The 20,702-nt window shown below is 47.0% G+C and overlaps 1 protein-coding gene across 2 annotated transcripts in view; it reads left to right on the top strand.

The window, feature by feature from the left end:
* The first annotated feature begins 1,352 nt into the window (after positions 1 to 1,352).
* The window catches only part of LOC138567247 (semaphorin-3F-like), a 548,170-nt gene continuing 528,820 nt past the window's right edge, over positions 1,353 to 20,702 (top strand). The window contains exon 1 of one of the 2 annotated variants that reach the window (XM_069645257.1): positions 1,353 to 1,375. The gene's annotated coding sequence lies outside the window, so the exon portion shown is untranslated. Of the gene's footprint in view, positions 1,376 to 1,719; positions 2,538 to 20,702 lie in introns of those variants that run through there. The other variant, XM_069645255.1, reaches the window with a different exon arrangement.

Here is a 20,702-nt window from a genome sequence, read left to right as displayed (position 1 = left end):
CCAAGAACATCTACAGTACAAGGTACATTGTGGTTCTGTCCCCCTGGTCTTTCTCCAAAGGGCCCCAGGGACATTTTACAACCCATTGCTCTCTTTGTGTTGAAACCAAGTATCCTTGAACTATTGCAATTATTTTTTTATTTTTTATTGTCTTGGTTTAAAATAAACTTTTACAAACAAAACAAAAGCTGCAAAAAAACACAATACAGTTTTCTGAAATGAAGAAAAAGGGAATAAAGGAACACAAGAAAACAACAAATAGCTCACATTATAAAAAAATCATTAAAATTTCACTTAATATATTTAGGTTTTCCATTCGCCTTCTGTATTTACCTTTAAACCCCTCAACCTGTCATATTTCAGATAGGGATTTCAGAAATGCTGCAATCTCAAGACCATCTTGTGTGCTGTTAAGGCAGAAAGATTGTGGCCATACTTGATCGCCCGTCAAGACACTCCAATTACTGCAAGATTTACTCATATGTGTCTTTCTTGCTTCTGCCAAAGACTAGCAATCTATAATCACACGTCCACTTGTTTCAACAATACCCTCAAGACCACAGAACCTACATTCACTGTTACTCCCCCCTAGACTTCCATGCTTCAAAAGGACTTCCTTGGAGTATAGTGTGTTCCACCTTGATCTAAGGAGTTGATTACGCATGATTTTATTCGGAAATTGGAACATAATGAATGAAATGATTCCCCTATTGCGATTAATTACTATACTGAGTACCCTCCTGTCAGTATCCAGAGTGCATCCCTTTCCCTTCTTTTGAAACCGTCTGTCCTTTCATTCATTTACAGGGTGGGTTATATTTTCTAGTGTGCTAGAACTGTCTGTTGTAATAATAATAAAATCGATATTTTTATACAACCTTGACTGACCAGTCCCTTTTATCATTGGGTAATAATTGTATTTTCACTGTGTTGCAACTACCCAACGACTCACGACCTTGCAGTGATAAGCCTGCCGTTCCAGCCACATTACCAAAATTGGACAAGGAGGTTTATAATTTGCTTGTGTTTCCAATCTGCATGGATCCTTTCTGGTGTACTAGAGGTGTGGGGCTGATTGATGGTTTAGAAACCGATATTCCTCCCTGGACCACTGGTGCCCAGGAAGTTGATTCGTCACACTCGGACCATGTTCTCTGCTCATTGGTCGCGTCTTGGTCTGGCCGACTAACTCTTGAAGTGCCTGGAGGCGGGCGCGCAGTGCTGGGCAGGTAAGGGGGTGCTGGCGTGCCAGGCACAGCTCGGGGTGAAGTGCTGAAGGAGCAGTTTCTGGTCTCGCCGAAGGGTGGCGCCGCGTTCCCATGAGCTGGTTAGCAGGCGCGAGCTGAAGACAAGGTGTACTGCGGTCATCACACAGGTAAGTTAATGGCGTCTCTTTCGTCTTCTCTCTCCTTAACCTCCGGCTGTTGTCTTTACTCCCCCCTCCCTCCTTCCTGGTCCTATATGTTGCGTTCTCTCGCTCCTTTCCCTCGCTTTGTTCTTTCTCTTTAATTCCGTTCTCTTCCCCCTGTTTCCTCCATTTTCACTTTCCGTTCTTTCTCTTGCTTCTTTCTCGTCTGATCACCCCTCTCTCCTCCCTCCCCTATTACACCTCTCTTCTCTCACCCCCCCTCCTCCCTCCCCTATTACACCTCTCTTCTCTCTCCCCCCTCCCCCTTTACCCACTTCGCTGCCTTCTGCCCTCTCTCTCTCGTTGGCCTCTCTGCCTTTCCCATCGCTGTCTCTTCATCTCCCTTCTCTCCTCTTCTCCCGAACCCCGTGCCCTCTCTCTCTCTCCCCCTCTTCCTCCCACCGCACTCTTCCAAATCCCTCCCGTCTCCACGCCTCCCCTGTCGCCCCTCCTCCCGGCCCATCCTTCTCCCCTGCCGGAGTGACTGACCTGCCCTCAAAGCCGGGAAAGAGGAGCCGCGGAAGGAGCTTTGAGCACCTGAGGGACCGGTGGCAGGAGCCCCGCGCCTCACCTGCATCCCGTGCCTCTGTCTGGAGGTGGCAGTGCCTCGCTCAGCGGGTGGCAGTTCCCGATCCGCAACACTCCCGTCCCTGCAACTTCCACCCTCTCCTGCGGCTGCAACAGCCTCCGCTCCGGGCTAGAAGTTCCACTCTCTGCTCATCGCAACTCTCTCCCGACTGTGACAGCCCCCCTTCCCCTGGCTGTACCTCGCCCCTACTCCACCCCTCCACACAGCCGATGCTGCCCCCTTCCTTCCCTGGGGGGCATGGCAGGGGGTGTGCGAGGCTGCCTGGGCGCCTGTCCTTTCTGTGACTGTAATGTACCCCCGTCTGCGAGTCTCCCTGATGTCAGCGCTCACCCTCTTTCCTGAATGTAACTCCTCCGACGTTCACTCTCCTCCGCTCCCCCGACTGTAGCTACCCCCTCCTGGTGCGCACAAGGTATTGGGTGCAGCTTTTGGTGCACAGCCGTGGCTGCCCCCCAGTTCCCGTTGGAGATTCGCGCAGCCCCCATTTGGAAGTCGGTGCAGCTCCCGTGGGAAGTCGGCGTCGTTCCTTTTCGATTCCAGGTACGAACATCTTACTCCTTTTGTGGCCCCGTTCCGCTCGCGAGATGATTATTGTCCAGTTCGTTTGTGTTCGTGGCATTGTGGAACTTGTGGTTCCTGACGTCCGAAAATGAAACGCGAAACCGGGACTGGTGCAAAGGGCGAGAAGTGACCTGGGAGGCATGCGAGTCACTGGTTGAGTCGATGTATTGGTACATGGTACCATCTTGCAAGGGGCATGGACTTGATGTGGCTAGTGGCGGTGGGCATTGGCTTGGGCCACTAGAGTGTGGTTATTGGTAGCTTTTTGACGCGAGTAGCAGGGTTCGTACACATCTCACCAACCCCTGAGCACAGACACCCACCCCTCCCTAAATGACAGGCTGCATGCAACACAGTCCCATATCCGAGGGGGGCATACAGTGGGCTTCTGTGCGGGCAGTGCCACCCGCCAGAGTGTCTCTCCGTGCCATGCGCTGCCAGCGAGCCGATGTATTGTGATTGTAAAGCGCTTGTAATGCCGAACCCATTTCAAAGCGCACGCAGAGGCGGGCAGAGCAATAGTTTGGAGAGGCGGGTCGAGGGGCACACGGTGGTGCATTTGTATTGCACCACAGATGTTTTGGGGAGCCTGGGACCGCCCCTGGACGTGCCACCCGTTAGAACTGCCGCCTACGGGCTGCGCCGCCGCAGCGCTGAGTGGATGTGGTTTCGGGGTGCTAGGGCGACAGATGCAGCGTCACTGAGCTTCTAAAATCTGCCTTGCGGCCTTGGGCATAGATCCGAGTCGCGTCCACGCACGCCCCATCCTGTGAAAACAGCGCAACCTTGTATTTACCATCTCGTGCTTGACCGTGCAATTAAGCAAACGCAGGTGCGAGTGTCTAGAAGACTGCGGGTGTTCCCAAAAAGCGACTGCATTTGAATGCACCTTTTGACCTGTATTCCGCAGAAGAATATGGGGGTGCCCTCATAGACTGGCACCCCCTTACTTATTAACGGCGAAGTCGCCCAGGCGAGAGGAAGGAGACTATAACGGGGGCGCTGCAGCCAGACTTCCACTAGACTAGACCATGCACGCCGCGCAGTGTTTATGAACAGCCACGCGCATGCTGGGAAGGGAGGGGGGCTTTCAAAATATTGAGGTGGTAGAGCGTAGGGAAAGTAGTCACTTTCATGCCACTCTTACCCAGAGGTGTGTTTATATTGCTCTCACAATACACCGAGATGGCCATTGGCATGGCAATGGCATGTATTCTAATTTGCCGTTAAACACAACTGAGTGATAAGGGTTTCATGACAGAAATGAAATCCTGAATCCGCGCTGCTTAATCCCACATCTCGCCGGCGAGCACGCAACCCACTAAACTATCGCATACCTTTCCTCTGCCCTGCACAGGCCAGCCCAGACCTGTGCATATTTGCCGGCTGTAATGCGGGGTGGACGCTATGGTCGAAGTGGGTGGGAGCCGCGCTCCTCTGCTTTTTTTTTTTAAAGTTCTACTGTTCCTATACTTTTATTTTAAAAAGAAAGTGTTCCAGAATGGTTTAGTATTAAAATAAAAGTTCAGAAAGAAGTTTAAACTTGCACTTCGGTGCACTGCACTGAACATTCCCGTAAACAGCAGGTGTACTTGGGGTGGGGGGTTTGGATTGGCCGTGGGAGGGGGCGTGGCAATAGGGTTGGGCCGGTGCGGGGACAAGCCAGCAGGGAACATAGTTCCACTACTTCTTTTTGACACATCGACCACTGGGTTGAGGACGCTTGGGTCCGGCTCCCTGCGAGCTCCTGATTGTGGCCTAACCAACCTCATGCGGGTAGAAACGCGCTCCCATCCCCAGCAAAGAGTGCCGTCCTAGACGGGGAACCCCACCTCTGACCTGTTTTCACCCTCTCATTCTGTATTCCCTTCTTTTTCATTTTCATCCTGTCCCCCATTTTTTTATTTTTTCACCCCTTCTATTTTCTTTCACGTGGCCCTCTTTCTTTGTTTTACTGCCCATTCTTTTCTCCGCCTCCTTTTGCTTTCTTTCTTCCTGATCCCCTTGTGCTTTTCATTGGGATATCTTTTTAACTCTTTCGGCCACTTTGGGCCGGATTCATGGAAGCGTTTTATAATGGTGCAATCCCATAGGAAAACGTTCCATGAATCGGGCCCTTTCTGCCTCACCCCTCCTTGGCCCTGTCAGACCAGACCTCTGTGGTTCTTTGTTGCCTTCTGCTTGGAGGCAGAGCTTTCTCCAAGGATGGCCAGAATGGACACCTCAATATTTCCTGAGGCTCACGCAGCACCAATCCTGGCGACTGTGAGTAAGTCCTGGTGCCCAGCACCCGAAAACCAGAGCCCAAATGAAGCACCATGACAACTGTCGGGTCCAGTAGGGGATTCTATGGCAGATTTGAGCTCTCTTCCAAACCTCTCCTTGGTTCCAGGCGTAGAGGAAAGGGAAGAGAGCATCGTACATGGCACAGAGCCTCCACTGGTTAACCATCAGGGGCAGGAGTGCGGCCGGCTTTGTCCGGAGGGCAAAGTGTTCTGAACGCCACTCGTTCTATGGGGAGCCAACGTAGGGGTCTCAAGGAGGGGGTGGGAATGATCCTCTTTCTTAAGAGGAGGTGGCCGGCTTGCTTCTGTGCCCCCTGCAGTTTGACCATCGCTTTTGCCTGGTGCCCTGCATAGATGGCAGGGCCTTAGCCTTGGCATTCCGACCACTGGCACTAATGGTTGGTTGAGGCCGTGCCATAAAACGAAGGATACCTATGACTGATCTGCATTTGAAAGCTTGATCTGGTGGACAGGAGGGAGGTGTCTAAGAAGACTCCTAAATCACCAACTCTTTGCTTGTGTGTTAGGCCCTTGATTTACGGGTGAGTCAGTGCAGGAAACTGGCCGGAACACAACCGAGCTCCCCCATCCATTCACACTGTGCTTCAAGGAGCAGGCGGCTTTCAGAATGTAGAAAGCAGTGCAGGGTGCTTGTGACAACTCTTCTTCAGAGCAGGATACGCCCACTGAGATCTGTCCTGAAGCCAGGGGCAGCTGAATACAGAAACAGCCACAACCTCCCATACCTGGCATAGCTGTCCAGACTGGTCTGCGAACACATGGTGCCCCCCACCCCCCCGGGTTGTTGTCTTCATACTCATGATCTCCTGGGCTAAGGTCTGTGTACACATGAAAGCCCCCCCCTCTGGGTTGCGGTCTGCAAACACATGATGCACCCCCCCCGATTTGTGGTCTTCATACTCATGATCTCCCGGGCTAAGGTCTGTGTACACATGATAGCCCCCCCCTGGGTTGCGGACTGCGTACACATGATCTCCTGGGTTGTGGTCTGCATACACATGATTTCCCCCCCCTTTGTTGCGGTCTGCGTACACACGACCCACCCCCCGGGTTGTGGTCTGCATACTCATGATCTCCCGGGCTAAGATCTGTGTACACATGATAGCCCCCCCCCCCCTGGGTTGCGGACTGCGTACACATGATCTCCTGGGTTGTGGTCTGCATACACATGATCTCCCGGGTTGTGGTCTGCATACACATGATCTCCTGGGTTGTGGTCTGTGTACACATGATAGCCCCCCCCCCCCCACCTGGGTTGCGGACTGCGTACACATGATCTCCTGGGAGGTGGTCTGCATACACATGATTTTCCCCCCCTGGTTGCGGGCTGTGTACAGACGACCCCCCCCCCCCCCCCGGGTTGTGGTCTGCATACACATGATCTCCTGGGTTGTGGTCTGCATACACATGATTTCCCCCCCCCTGGTTGCGGTCTGCGTACACACGACCCCCCCCCTCAGGTTGTGGTCTGCATACTCATGATCTCCCGGGATAAGGTCTGTGTACACGTGATACCCCCCGCCCCCGGGTTGCCAGGGTTCAGTGCCTTGCTATTACGCACTTCCTTGTTAAGGATGGGGGTTTCAGTGGGCAAGCGGTAGGTAGGCAGATTGGAAGTCGCTAAGGCCAGTGGTTCCAGATGCTTAGCTGGGTGCTGACCACACATTCTGAGGCCAGGAAGGCCAAGTGTGGGTCCGTAGTTGGATAGTGTTTCAGGGTCTGCATTTGCTTTCTTCAGTATTGGGGTGATGATGGCATGTTTGCTTTGTTGACCCCCACAGGGTGCAATCTCTGTCTGCAGAGTGCGCGTGGGATCCGCTTAAGTGTAGTTAAGCCACCCTCTGTTTGATTGGTAAATGGTAGGGCCTACCGCATGCTCTGGGCTCGGCTGTTACTGTCTTGCTATTCCATAGCACTGGGGCCCCCTGCAAGGTCCACCGACCTCGGAGGGTGATGTTACATGTGCATGCTGCCGGCCTTGGGCCCGAGCCGGGAGTCTAGGCCCCCTTACTATGTCCACTGCCCGGAGGAAGAAGGATTGGGGTCACGTGTCTGTGGCCACTTCTCGGTTCCCGGGGGAGCCAATTAACAGCTCCTGTTGTATATAAATAAATCGGGGCGCATGCAGGAAAAATAATGACAGAAGTCACAAACTCCAAGATCTCCAAGAAATTCTTCATTTGGAGTTGCCGCTGTGGATATGTTAACTGAAATATTCCAGTTAGTGTCCCTAATGGTCCTCAACAGAGGACGGCATGTGTTTCAGCTGCGCAACGGTGAACACATTCTTCTTCTGGTCAAGAACTTCAAGAGAGAACTCCCAACTTGAATTTGTATGAAGAGATCCCTGTTTTTGTGACTTTTCCCATTACTTTGTCTCTTTGTTTATTTTTCTTTGTCTTACTGAGTATTCCCTACACCAATTTTAATCCAGTTTTTGATTAAAGTAGATGCTATATTTATTTATACGTTTTCATTGTCTCATTGTTGAGTTTGGAACGCTTGATCACCCTGTATGTATGGACCAGACGAAAGGTGTCCGTATATGGTGGGTCCATTGACTTCAGTTCCGCATTTGATGCTGTAATGAGGAATAGGTTGTGACGGAAACTTATAGCGTGGGATATAAAACGTGGCCTTTATCTATGTAGATGCTACTCCATAGGAGGTACCAGCATTAGAGTGCGCCTCGATGGTCAGGGCAAACTGTCCATGTCCTTCCCCAGAAGTAAAGGTGTTAAGCAGGGTTGCATAGTTGCTGCAACCCTGTTTAACCCATATCTTGCAGACTTGGCTGCAGTGTTTGATCATTTGAATGCCCACCCCGTCAAAGTGGGAGCACAAAAAAATAACTGGCGGGGATATTCTGATGACCATCTTTTACTAGACCACACCCCAAAGGGTCTAAACCCATGCTAGAGGCTCTCGGTGTATATGGCGAACTAAACGGACTACGTGTCAACCTTACTAAAACAAAGATGATGGCATTCACTGGCAAGAAGAAACGCAATGGCAGTAAATATAAGTGGAAGATTGACGCGTCCGAAGTAGAATGTGTCAGCCGTTACAAACATTTGGGTGTCATTGTGGATGATAGACTTGGCTGGAAAGGGCATTGGGAAGAAACCAAAAAGAAAGGCTTGACCATTGTACAAACAATAAGCTAATTTATTGGAAAAATGGAGGTTGCTCCATGAAGACCATACTACTGCTCTATACCACAAAAATTGAACCCGTTCTCATGTATGGAGTATATGTATGGGGCCACAAACTCACCAATGAGTTCAGTAAATTTCAGGTGAAAATTCTAAGGATCTTGTTTCGCATGGTAAATTTCAGGTGAAAATCCTAAGGATCTTGTTTCGCATGGTAAATTTCAGGTGAAAATCCTAAGGATCTTGTTTCGCATGGTAAATTTCAGGTGAAAATTCTAAGGATCTTGTTTCGCATGCCTAAAATGCTTGTAGTTGAGTTGTTAAAACTTGAATTCAACTTATTGGGCAACCCAGTGATTTTTATCCACAAAGTGGTTATGAGTTACGAAAAGATGCTGCACCTAGAAAATGGTAAGATTGTAGCTGATTACATCTGTGATTTTATGAGACTTGAACGCTTTGAGCAAATGGGATGCCTGGGGATGATGTATTCCACAATAAGGTATGGTTTGGAGAGCTTGTCGAGCAAGTGAACGGCCTAGCAATAAGCTCACATAAACGTTGGTTAAAATATAAACTACAGGACGATAGCTATGAGGTGAACCTTGTGAGATTATCAACACATGTGAACAGTGGTCCCTACATATAACATCAAATGACGCATAACTCAACTCTGGAATGTGTGTACGCATATCCTGATCGTTGTATTGTCGTAGAATATCTGTTACTGAAGTTCAAGGTTAGCCTGCTCATTGAAACTAAGGGTGCAAGGACTGGACTGGTTGGATCGGGGCGATTGCCGACTATGTGGTGATAATGTGATAGAATCTGCGGAGCATATTTTGATACACCGTGAGAGCCTAAATTCGATTAGATACAGATAACGTTAAATCATTTAACAATGCTATTCATGAAGCGAATATATGTAATATGTGGGAAACATGGATGGAAGGTCATGACATTAATTTTATGGTGACATTTTACAGCAAATGTATGAACATTTTAGATGAACTATTTTAGAATACAGCAATTGCTTGTTTTTAAAGTGAAATCCATATTTGATAGAGAAAATATCGGTGACTATATTTTCTATGTATTTTGACTTGATAATTTGGTTTTAGATACAAATATTTGATGACGTTTCTCACATACCTAGAATTAAATTGGGTAATGTACATTTGTTTTGCATATACAAAGCCAGTGTGCCTGTGTGTATATCAAAATAGATATGTTTGTCTATTCATATTTATTTGTTTGCGTAGAAAATATGAATCACTTGATTTGTCATTTTCAAACTCCTCATTCGACTGTTGATTTGACTCGTCGTCTGTTTGAAATACATTTTTTTTAATGTTCTAATATGAGCTGCTAAAACGCTCCCCCCAGGAAACCATTTTCTATTTTCTACAGGCTCTGTGTAATAATCCAGATTCTGATTAAGGTATAAGGGTTCTCTGCACTCCTGGTCCCCTTTACTCCTCTTAAATACCTACAGGCTCTGTGTAATAATCCAGATTCTGATTAAACCTGGTATAAGGGTTCTCTGCTCTCCTGGTCCCCTTTACTCCTCTTAAATACCTACAGGCTCTGTGTAATAATCCAGATTCTGATTAAGGTATAAGGGTTCTCTGCTCTCCTGGTCCCCTTTACTCCTCTTAAATACCTACAGGCTCTGTGTAATAATCCAGATTCTGATTAAGCCTGGTATAAGGGTTCTCTGCTCTCCTGGTCCCCTTTACTCCTCTTAAATACCTACAGGCTCTGTGTAATAATCCAGATTCTGATTAAGGTATAAGGGTTCTCTGCTCTCCTGGTCCCCTTTACTCCTCTTAAATACCTACAGGCTCTGTGTAATAATCCAGATTCTGATTAAGCCTGGTATAAGGGTTCTCTGCTCTCCTGGTCCCCTTTACTCCTCTTAAATACCTACAGGCTCTGTGTAATAATCCAGATTCTGATTAAGCCTGGTATAAGGGTTCTCTGCTCTCCTGGTCCCCTTTACTCCTCTTAAATACCTACAGGCTCTGTGTAATAATCCAGATTCTGATTAAGGTATAAGGGTTCTCTGCTCTCCTGGTCCCCTTTACTCCTCTTAAATACCTACAGGCTCTGTGTAATAATCCAGATTCTGATTAAGCCTGGTATAAGGGTTCTCTGCTCTCCTGGTCCCCTTTACTCCTCTTAAATACCTACAGGCTCTGTGTAATAATCCAGATTCTGATTAAGCCTGGTATAAGGGTTCTCTGCTCTCCTGGTCCCCTTTACTCCTCTTAAATACCTATAGGCTCTGTGTAATAATCCAGATTCTGATTAAGCCTGGTATAAGGGTTCTCTGCACTCCTGGTCCCCTTTACTCCTCTTAAATACCTACAGGCTCTGTGTAATAATCCAGATTCTGATTAAGGTATAAGGGTTCTCTGCTCTCCTGGTCCCCTTTACTCCTCTTAAATACCTACAGGCTCTGTGTAATAATCCAGATTCTGATTAAGCCTGGTATAAGGGTTCTCTGCTCTCCTGGTCCCCTTTACTCCTCTTAAATACCTACAGGCTCTGTGTAATAATCCAGATTCTGATTAAGCCTGGTATAAGGGTTCTCTGCTCTCCTGGTCCCCTTTACTCCTCTTAAATACCTATAGGCTCTGTGTAATAATCCAGATTCTGATTAAGCCTGGTATAAGGGTTCTCTGCACTCCTGGTCCCCTTTACTCCTCTTAAATACCTTTAGTTGATTATTGCTGGAAGGACCCATATATTGTGAGCTTTGTTTAAGGTGATGTGTACAAAAGTATTTTAATTCTAGGGAGATTTTCTTGCACATTTCCTTCAGATTTGATACACTTTTTCGTAAATATATTACTGCATTAGATGGGTGTGTTAATTGTCTAGTGAATTTGCTAATTATATGCATTTTTGCACATGTGAACTTTGCACTTTAACTGGAGATTAGATTTTCAAATAATAATGAATAATTGTCTTTTCAATGTATGTATTACCATGTTTTAGAAACTGGAAGTGCTAAAGAGAGAATGTAAGCTCACTCAGTTGTGTCTATAAATTGTTTTTTTTTTATTATAAAGTATATATATTTCAAAATAAAGAATATGGATTTTATTAGGATCTAACTAGTCTATACTGACCCTTTGCTTATCTCACTTGGTCTAGAGCCCTCTAAAATGAAGTGAATTTAAATGCACTCTGTTCCATGAAGCATCATGTTCTGTGGTTTTATATTTTCGGGAATGCCCTCTCCTCCACCCCTAGACGTGCCCTTCCAGTCTGCCTTTAATTTTCTCCCATAGCGCTTAGTGTGGAGAAAGGGGTCCAGCCAGATTGGGAGCAGTTGGTTCCCAAACCTCCTTGACTCCCAGTGGAGGTGAAATGCTGTTTGCAGTTTACACCCAGGCCAGTCTGACTACGCCTGGGTGCCTTGTTCCTTGTTTGCTGCCGCGGCAGGCACCCTTAGCAACGCCATGGGTGCCTTGTCCGGGGCGAAACCTGCCCCCCCCCCCCCCCAGAGGAAAAGCATCATGTAAGCATTTCACGATTTCCTCATTGTTATTTTGGTTTGGAAGAGATTACATGTCTTTCCGCGATGGACAGTGCTTTAAGTGACCTGCCAAATCGACCCGGGGGTGTTAGGGGGCGTGGCTGAAAAGGGGGACCGTGCCACAATTATGAGGCAACACTTGCCTCACCTGATTACCGCCTGTTAGGTCACACCCCCATAAGAGTCCCAACTCGATTTTGCAAACGGGCCAGGGCTTAACAGGAGGCATTCAAATCAGGTAAGTGTTGCCGCCTAATTGCGGCACTGACCCCTTTCCAGGCACCACTTTGCATCAACATTGAACCTGGGGCACGGGGGTGATGATTCCCTGCATTTCTAACAAAATGGATGCCTTGCAGGGGGTTGGTGCCGCAATGTCAAGGCAGGCGAGGTTTATACGAAAGAGCTTCAGGCTTTAGAAAAAAGCCTTTTTTCCTAGTTGGCTGGGGTTAGCAGGGAACATTAAGGAGCCCTGTCACAGACACAATTGTCGGAGCCTGCCAGAGCTGCACCCCGGCTAGCCCGGGCCCACTTAAGGCCCTGGCGATGGAGACCCTCTTACTATTATTACTCCTGTTTGGAAGGGCTAAAAGGGACATTTTGATGTGTTGGAATTCCCCACTATGTGAGGGTTGGACCCAGGACGGTCCTTGCCAAAGTGGCCCATTTCAATCTGTATGCCCTTTTCCAGTCCTTTTTTTTTTTTTTTTTTTTTTTTCTTTGGATTCTGGGACTTGTAGTATGAGTTTTATAATGTGAGAAGTGAAACTACAAGTCCCAGAATCCAAAGAAAAAAACAGGACTGCAAAAGCACCTACAGATTGGAATGGGTCATGTTGGCAACTATGATGACCAACTGACTCCTACACTTCTATTTAAAACTAAAGCATTCCAGAACGTTTTCTTTTTAAAATAAAAGTATAGGAACAGTACTCCTTGGGCGAGGCTGAGGATATGGTCTAAATGCTTGTGTAAGGTCTTTGCCCTGCGCCCAGCTTCCGGACGTGGACTCTGGAATTCGGTCCACTTTATTATGGTTCTATGAAGCCTGTCTTTAGAATCACTTGTGGGTGTTCATTTTCAGACCATGCTGCTGGGCAAAGACACTGACTAGGCGAGCCCCACCCTAGGGCTTCGCGTTCTGAAGAGTAGGAAAGATCGAGGAAAGCGTTTCTCCGCGAGTGGACTGGCAGCCAAAAGAGGCCCTGGAATTAATGTTCAAAGTGGCCCCAGATTACACATTTTCAGCCAGCCCAACCATTTTCCTATGAGAACGTTTGAAAATAAAATAAGTTGCCACACAAAAGGCCCAGGGTGCAGAGGCCTATGGAGAAATCTCCAGAGTTCCCTCCCCTAAAGGCCAGTCCACCCCTGGGTTTCTCTGAAATGGTTCCAATACTTTTTGTGCGCGTTTTCAAGTTGTGACAGCCTTCCTCACTGATTTGGCGTTGTTAGGTTAGAACGTGTTGGGCAGTGTGAGGGCGGAGAACGCCCTATTCTGGCAGCCCGCCGGTCTCTGGCTTTGGAACGTGCCGGAGAGCCGGGCTAGTTTCTCTGCAGCTTTTCGGTCATATGCCCATCGCGTGTGGCTCTTGGCGCGCCCAAAACGTCATCCTAGCGACTGCAGGGGGCACAGAGAGGAAATAAAAGGGAGGACCGAGGCAGCATTGAGCCAAAAAAATCACAGAAAGCAACAGACAGTTTAATACACCAGCCACGGCCCAGGGGCAGACGGAACAGAAAGGTACAGAGGGGGCAGCATTGTGGCGCACCACAGCGCGTGCTTTGTGACCAACGGGCGTAGAGTGGGGACCACTGCTGTGTCCCGAAGTCTGAACGAATTCAAGTGGTCCAGACGTTGGGACTAGATGATTTAACACTGGCATTGGTGGGTGGGAGATGACGCTGCTGTGCACATGCTTCGATTATTTACTGGCAATCTTCATTACTCCTAGTCCCACTCTTCCTCGTCACAGTAATATTAATAATTTGCATTTATATAGCGCTACGAACCCTCAGGCATGTGAGGGCTGCTTATTATTGTGTGGTACTCCTTTATCGACTCAGTTTGGCCCTGTCGGGATTCGAATCTGCATCAGCAGGCTCTGCACAGATGTCAAAGCAAGTGTTCTACTCGCAGTGCTATCGGACTGGCTAAGGGTAGATGCTGCAGCTTATCCTTTGTGGCTATCGACAGCAGCAGCTTTGGTGCCTTATAAGAGCATGCAGTGTCATACCTGATGTAGACATGTACTCCATATGTGCTTTGTGTGCACATGAAAAACTCTAGTGCTTCAGTTTTGGTACATTCTAATGCTAGACTTTTGGGGCACCTTATGGGGTCACTTCTAGGGTCCTACTACATCCCCTTTGAAGGGCGCCTGGATTGGTGCCAGGGTAGCATTGAGGTTTATGCCTTAATGTTTACCTCAAGGGCGCAAGGTTTTGGGGTGCCTGGATTGCATGGCACTGGTGGCGCTGGTTCCCTTGATTGGCTGCTCCGACACCGTGACCTGGGCTGGTGGATTGTGTGTGAATGGCTGTTCATTTTAAAGGCTGGGATTGCTGTGCCAACTCTACTCATCGATGACTCGGTGGTTAGTATGGCAATCCTTGGTCACTCCGGCTGAGTAAAACACTTTTTATTCTGCCCCAGAAACTCCCTCTCCTCCCTTCAAAGAGCCATTATGGTGCAGAAGTGGGCATTATTAGGATCCCTGTTGTGCATCTCCATTTCCCCCGTAAATGATGAGGGGCGGGCATCTATTTACAAGAGCTGAGTAGCAAGACATCCAAGGTGGCCATCAGGAGTCTACCACCAAGACTCATCCAGGCGCCCTTCCCAGGTTGCCAGAAACCAGCACTGAAGTCCAGGAGTGTTGTGTTGGAAATGAGGGCCTGATGTGTATAGCTTTCACGAGCACCATAGAAAGTGAGGCCAGTGGCAAAGTGTTGGATCACCACCCTGCACTATGGCAGAAATGCAGACCGTGGCACCCCAGTGAAGTGTGAAACACAACTATATGTATTTTAAATCGCCATTGTCTGGGGGAGCGGTGTGATGTTAAATGCACAGGTGCAGGGGTAACCAGGCCTTGTAGGGGCCCTGAATCCCTGCAGTACATTTCCAGGTACCTGGGTAAGTGGGAGAAGTAGCCAGCAGGGGGGCATCCCAGAGGGGGTCTGGGGAGGGGGGGGGTTCTGCATATCCATTCTGGTTTATCCAGGAGTGGGGAATCTCTGTGGTGTACAGATCCTCCTTTCTGCCTTAAAGTTGGCTTCGAGGCACTGCCCTGCCTTCGGCTCTGAGCACCGGTTGGGCGTGTAGTGGGGATGGGGTGGAAAGGGCTGCGGGGACCGGTTTACATTTCTGGGCATGCACCATAGGTTCACTCACTATCCGTCTCGCAGGTGAACCCTTCGATGAACACCGCCAGGGGTTCACCGGCCTATAGGGAACTCTGGAGATTTCCTGGTGGGCCCCTGGACCCTGGGCCTCATTTGTGTGGTAACCTATTTTATTTCCAAATGTTCTCATAGGAAAAGGGGCTAGGCTTGGTGAAAATGTGTAATATGGGGCCACTTTGAAAATTATTTCCAGTGCCTCTTTTGGCTCCCAGTCCACCCCTGCACGCCGTGACTTCCCGAGAACCCGCCACCATGGCCAATCAACGCTAGGCTGGGTTGCCTCTCATCGGAGCTTGGGAGTGAAGACACAGTCTGCAGGTTGAACTCCTTCCACTGGATGCAACGTGTGGAGTAAAGGGCTGGACACATAGAACGATGATGGCTAAAGAGACTAACAAACAATAAAGCTTGTTTTCATATTGGGCTGATGGCTTTCTGGGAGTAATTGAGAACCCTTTCTGGTCTACATCCATCATACATCACCTTTTGGATTTAGTGTTTTTTTTTGGTCGGGTTTTTTCTTTTTTTTTTGGAGGGGGATGTCCCCCAGTTTTGTGTGTTGCAGACCGTTTAGCCCTTACTGTGAGGTTAGGTTATATGGTGTAAGTGTAAAATGGGTTATTTATAACGGGCTTAATACCCAGAGGTTTCTAAGCACGGACCTGGGGATCGAACTTGTATTGCATGCGTCGTCTTGCTTGCAAGACGAGCTCGTTGCCCCTGAGCTATCCTCTCGAGACCCTGAGCTATCCTCACGAGATAGTTTTACTCTCTACCAACCTCCCATTCTGTCCTCCCACTGTCCCTTTCTCCTTTCCCCACTCATCCCTCCCCCGCCAATCCCCCCCCACCTCAGAATGGCCAGAAGGCACTGGTATTAAGGGCTATCGAATTATCTAATTGCTGGCTTTATTTTGAATGGCCGATTCAAATACTCGGTGGGAGGACAGCACACCCATTACCAAACCTAGAGTTTGGGGTACCATCGATGGCCGCACCTGCGGAAGACAGCAATCCAACATGCTGATACTGAAGTCAGCACTTCATCAACATCCACTACAGTTCTGTAATGGTATACGGTATTTCTACTGCGCCTGCCATTACTCTAGCGGTCCAACGGCACCTGTTATTGTCCAAAATGTGGTGTATTGGGCTCCCGCCAATCTGTCGCCAGACACCTTAGTCTGTGGAAAGGAGGAGTAGGGTTGGGGGCAGTTGATGTGGGGGGGGGGTAGGGGAGGGGGATTCGAAAGTAAACACAACACATTCAAGGGACAAGCCAATTGGGGGGATGGGGATAGGATATGATTGCGGTAGTAGGGCTGCGTGCGTCTAACCGCACTTGTCTACATGTGAAGGAAAAGGTCTGGAGTAAGAGAAGGTGAAGGAGAAGCTCATTTAAGGGAATCAAATCCTGGTGCTTGTATTTTGAGCAGGACAGGGAGAATTGTCTTCCAATTCACAGGTAGCCCTTGAGTCTGCTCGACCATGCGCCACTATTCATGTTGAATAAAAGCTTGGATATAATAGTTTAAAATGGTAAGAGGAGTCTATATCAAGTCACCAGCCACACGTTTGAAAATACTTTAACCGTTTATGCCATTATTTTACTGTTTACCCAAGATTCATATAAAATCTACATGCAACTTCAGGTAGATTCATGGTGTCTCAAAATGAAATGTGTCCAGTTTGACTCCCGTTTCAGTGTATATTAAGGATACTTGGCAAACAGTACTGCCCAGTAATGACCATCTTCTGATGGCTACCACTCACTTTTTACAAAAACTTGCTTCTAAAGGTCAGGTGATTGAGCAAGTGACTTTTAGTAAGATTCTTTATAGGGACTTTCTAAACCAATATTGAACATGAATCGGGCTTAGGCTGAGGTATAACATGCATTATTCTGGAAACACTTGAGGACTGTTATTAAACCGTTTCTTCATGCTTGAAGATGGTTATTTAAAATTGTCTGGCTCAAGTGTGGGAGCTTTTTTGTTTGTTTTTGGCGCACATTTGTTTATGGAGCCATTTGAAATGAGCTACATCACCCCCCCCCTCACACCCTATGATCCTCTTTGGTGGGGGGGGTGGATTGACGCTATACTGATGCCTTTTTTGCAAGGTGGTTGGGGGAAATTGTCATCATTAGCAGAGTTTCACACTTTTTTTCCTATTGACTTAACATATACATACAGTTCTCTATGAATTTAGGAACTCCTCTTTAGACACAGTTATGGGGTTAGAAGAAGGTCTATTCTTATTATCGAAGTATTTCATAAACCAACCGATTGACATGTTCCTAGTATTGCAATCGCATTAAGCTCCCAAGTTTTTAATTGAGGACCTCCCATATGCATTGTGATTAGGAATGAAGCACATTTGCACAATTGACAAACTTTTCCACTTTAAGGCTGATATGTTGAAAAATAGATTACTAAAACATGGGTGCTCTTTGGACCCCGTGGAATCCGACGGGTTCTGGGTTAATAATCTGTCGCAAGAGAACAAGGTACAATATAAACTGCCTTAATCGCTAGCTGATCTAGTCTTTTCACCCGCGTATGGGCCGACGGCTCGTAAAGTGAGAAGCGTTGTCCGCGGGTCTTAGGATGTTGCATCGACTGATCCCAGTCTAAAAAATATTCTACGCTAAGCCACCGCTTGTGATTTTAAAAGGTGGCTAAAAACATTAGGGATTTAGTATGTAGGAGTGAATCTTAACCAGAAACCACGCCTCCAACCATTTTTAGTACTCCCAAAACAGGAGCATGTACACTTTGTCCACAATTTTACAATTTCCGTGTTTGCAAAGTTTTCTTTGTCTCTCATCACACTAACTGTCAAAAGAGGGCAATGAAACTGTCTAATTATGTGACGTGCTGTGGCAAAGCGTACACAGGGGAAACTATGAGATGTCAAGGATCCTATTGAAAAGTATACAGAGCCCTGATTTGACGTCTCCCGGAGCACAAAGCTTTGGAGAAGTGTTTCATGATCTAGCACAATTAAAGATTTCAAATGCTAGGTCGCGCTGCTAAACCACCGGGAGGAGGTGGATCTTAAATTGCTGCAAAGAAGAGCAATGTATGGGGTACATGTTTGCAATGCTTTGCATTCCCGCGGAATGACTGAATGCCACCTGGAGGATTGCGCTTTATATAGCCCGGTCTTTTATGTGTCCATATTTAGTTTGCACAAAGTGCAGAACAAGAGCTCATCCCGGGGCTTGCAGAGAACAATGAATTCGTGTTCACGCCGCGCACAAGTGCGAGTAGTTAAGTTTCTTCTGAATGAGGTACAAGGAAGGAATATTTTGTTTTGTCTTTTTTCTTTTGACTTTCAGGTGTATAGAAGACTATTTTTCCATCATAGGTGGAATGTAGTATGAAGTCGATCTTAGTTCAAATGATGAGTCTTCAGGATGGGGAGCCTTACAGGAGTGTACGCGAGCAGCAATGCATCAGTTTCATTGCAATGGAGGCTCTGTCCTTTGTGTAATGTCAATATGTTTTTGTGTTTTGAATCGCTCTATGTACAGGTTTTTTGTTTTTTTATACAGTGGTTTATCTCTGCGTTTATATCTGTTCTGTTCTAGTGGAAGGTCTTAAGAAGGGAGTTGATCCCGTTCTCATGTATCCAAGTCTAAGGAGTCCAGTCCGTGTCCTTTTAAAAATGTTGACACCTAGCCAGTTGTTGCCAACCAGTAATCCTGAAACATTCCAATAGGAGACCCCCACCTTTCCTTTACTTTTGTGTTGTTACTAAAGTCAAAAGGAATATTCTCTGTGTCAAAATTCAAGCGTTTAATGGTCAAATAAAATTCATATAAAGCAAATTCAACGTAAGTCAAAACCAAATCTGTTTTTTGTCTTAAACCACAACTTCTGGTTTACAATTGTTTACATAACTTTCTCAAACAACAATTCTAACGGCATAGTCATGAATTCTAACTTTATGATGTTGGCAACCCATTTCGGATCTCGCAACGTATCCTTCTTCCAGGGCTATAATGCTGTGGTTTGAAATTCAGTATTAACATTCGCTGCTACCTAAACCCATATTAAAATGGACCTGACACCCACTCACTAACCTCCTTGTTCTGATCAGGGTTTCTTCGTTTTCATATCCCTAAATAGAAAAAGGCTAAGTAACTAAACTCACCGTGTAATTCATAGTGGATCACGTCAACCTCCTATTATTCTCACCAGACTTTAGGTCGGCTAGCACGCCGTTCCAGTCACGGGTTCCCTACACGAATTCTGCGCACTTGGCAAACCTAAGGAAACATGTAACCCCATCAGTCCACACACAGGTGTGCCAATGGGTAAAATGTATATAGGCGCAAGCACCAACAATGCAATTCTACTTGCATCAAGTTTCTGACATGGACCGCGGGACATTGGACCGGCGAAACCAGTCGGGTGCCCCACGTCCATTGTTTGTGTTCGCTGCTCCCATGACAACCGCCAGAACAAGACTTGACTGCAGCGTAGGTCGAGCTGCGCCCATCTTGACGTGGTTTATATGGTATTGTTTTCAATTCAAAAAGCACATTGAGTTAATTATTTTTTTCACCTAATCAAGGATACTTGCATAGTTAATAATGCGTTCACTATTTGGTCATAAGACCATCCTGACCTCTAGCAGATTTCATTTGATTAATGTACATCAGATTCGATGTGCATTTTAATGCCTTGAGCTGATTGAAATCTCTTTGATGTTTTTCTTAATCCTCCACTCATGAGAGCAATTAGCTGCATTAGTACCATCTCCGCAGATACCAGTGCAGGTTCCCTCTTAATGGGACTCAATCATATACGTTTTTTCAGAAATTAAACATTCCAACATTTAACAATGGACATGCTGCTACATCGTGTCGAAATTCCTAGCTAATTGTTAATTCCGCTCCTGCCATATCTGCTGGCGGCTTCTACTCCATCATATCTGGCATAGTGTTGCCCGTAGCTCCCGGGTCACCAGTCCGCTCACGATCTAACCAGGAAATACTTTGTTCCTGTATTCTTGCATTACCATTCCATTACTGACATGTGTCAGAAAGTGTGGTCGCGGCTATCATGACGACGATAATTGAAAAGAGGATAATTCCACTTCACTATTCATTCCCTGAGGGTTCAAGGCCTCTAGGATTTCAATCCATTTCGCTGTAGCAGCTTCTTCTCCAAATCACCCCCTTTTCCGATGTAGAAGTACACTTCTACGTCAAGGAAGTGTATTGTGCGGTAAACGTAATGCACAGATGCACATTGTCCATCATCTCAAAGAAATTCTCATGCTCTGGCAATGGAGCCGCTGGCGGAATTATTGAGAACGGCCACCTACAAAGGGGAATACATCTATACAATCACATGGTGGAAGTCTCGTTATATGCTGACAACATGGTGATTTTTGGTAACGACCTGCAGGACAATCCGGCGCCGATTAAGGTGGATGTGTTGGAGTTTGGTGTACACTCTGGGTTGTAATTAAATTCAGCAAAATTGGTGCTCTTTCCCCTCACCGGATCCACTGGACGTTTTACTGATTATTTTGAATTTCAATGGCATACGGAATATACTAGATATTTGGGGATAGATGTGGCTCGATCACCCAGGATATTGTATCGTCGTAATTATGGGAAGATTTTGGAGTACACTAAGGGATGGGACTTCCTCCTAATCTGTATGGGAGGATTTCATTGGTAAAAATGGTCTTACTCTCTTGGTTTTTA

Source organism: Ambystoma mexicanum, chromosome 2p (assembly GCF_040938575.1).
Source record: "Ambystoma mexicanum isolate Mex_15411 chromosome 2p, UKY_AmexF1_1, whole genome shotgun sequence".
NCBI lineage: Eukaryota > Metazoa > Chordata > Amphibia > Caudata > Ambystomatidae > Ambystoma > Ambystoma mexicanum.
This window is presented reverse-complemented; position numbering and strand designations above follow the sequence as displayed.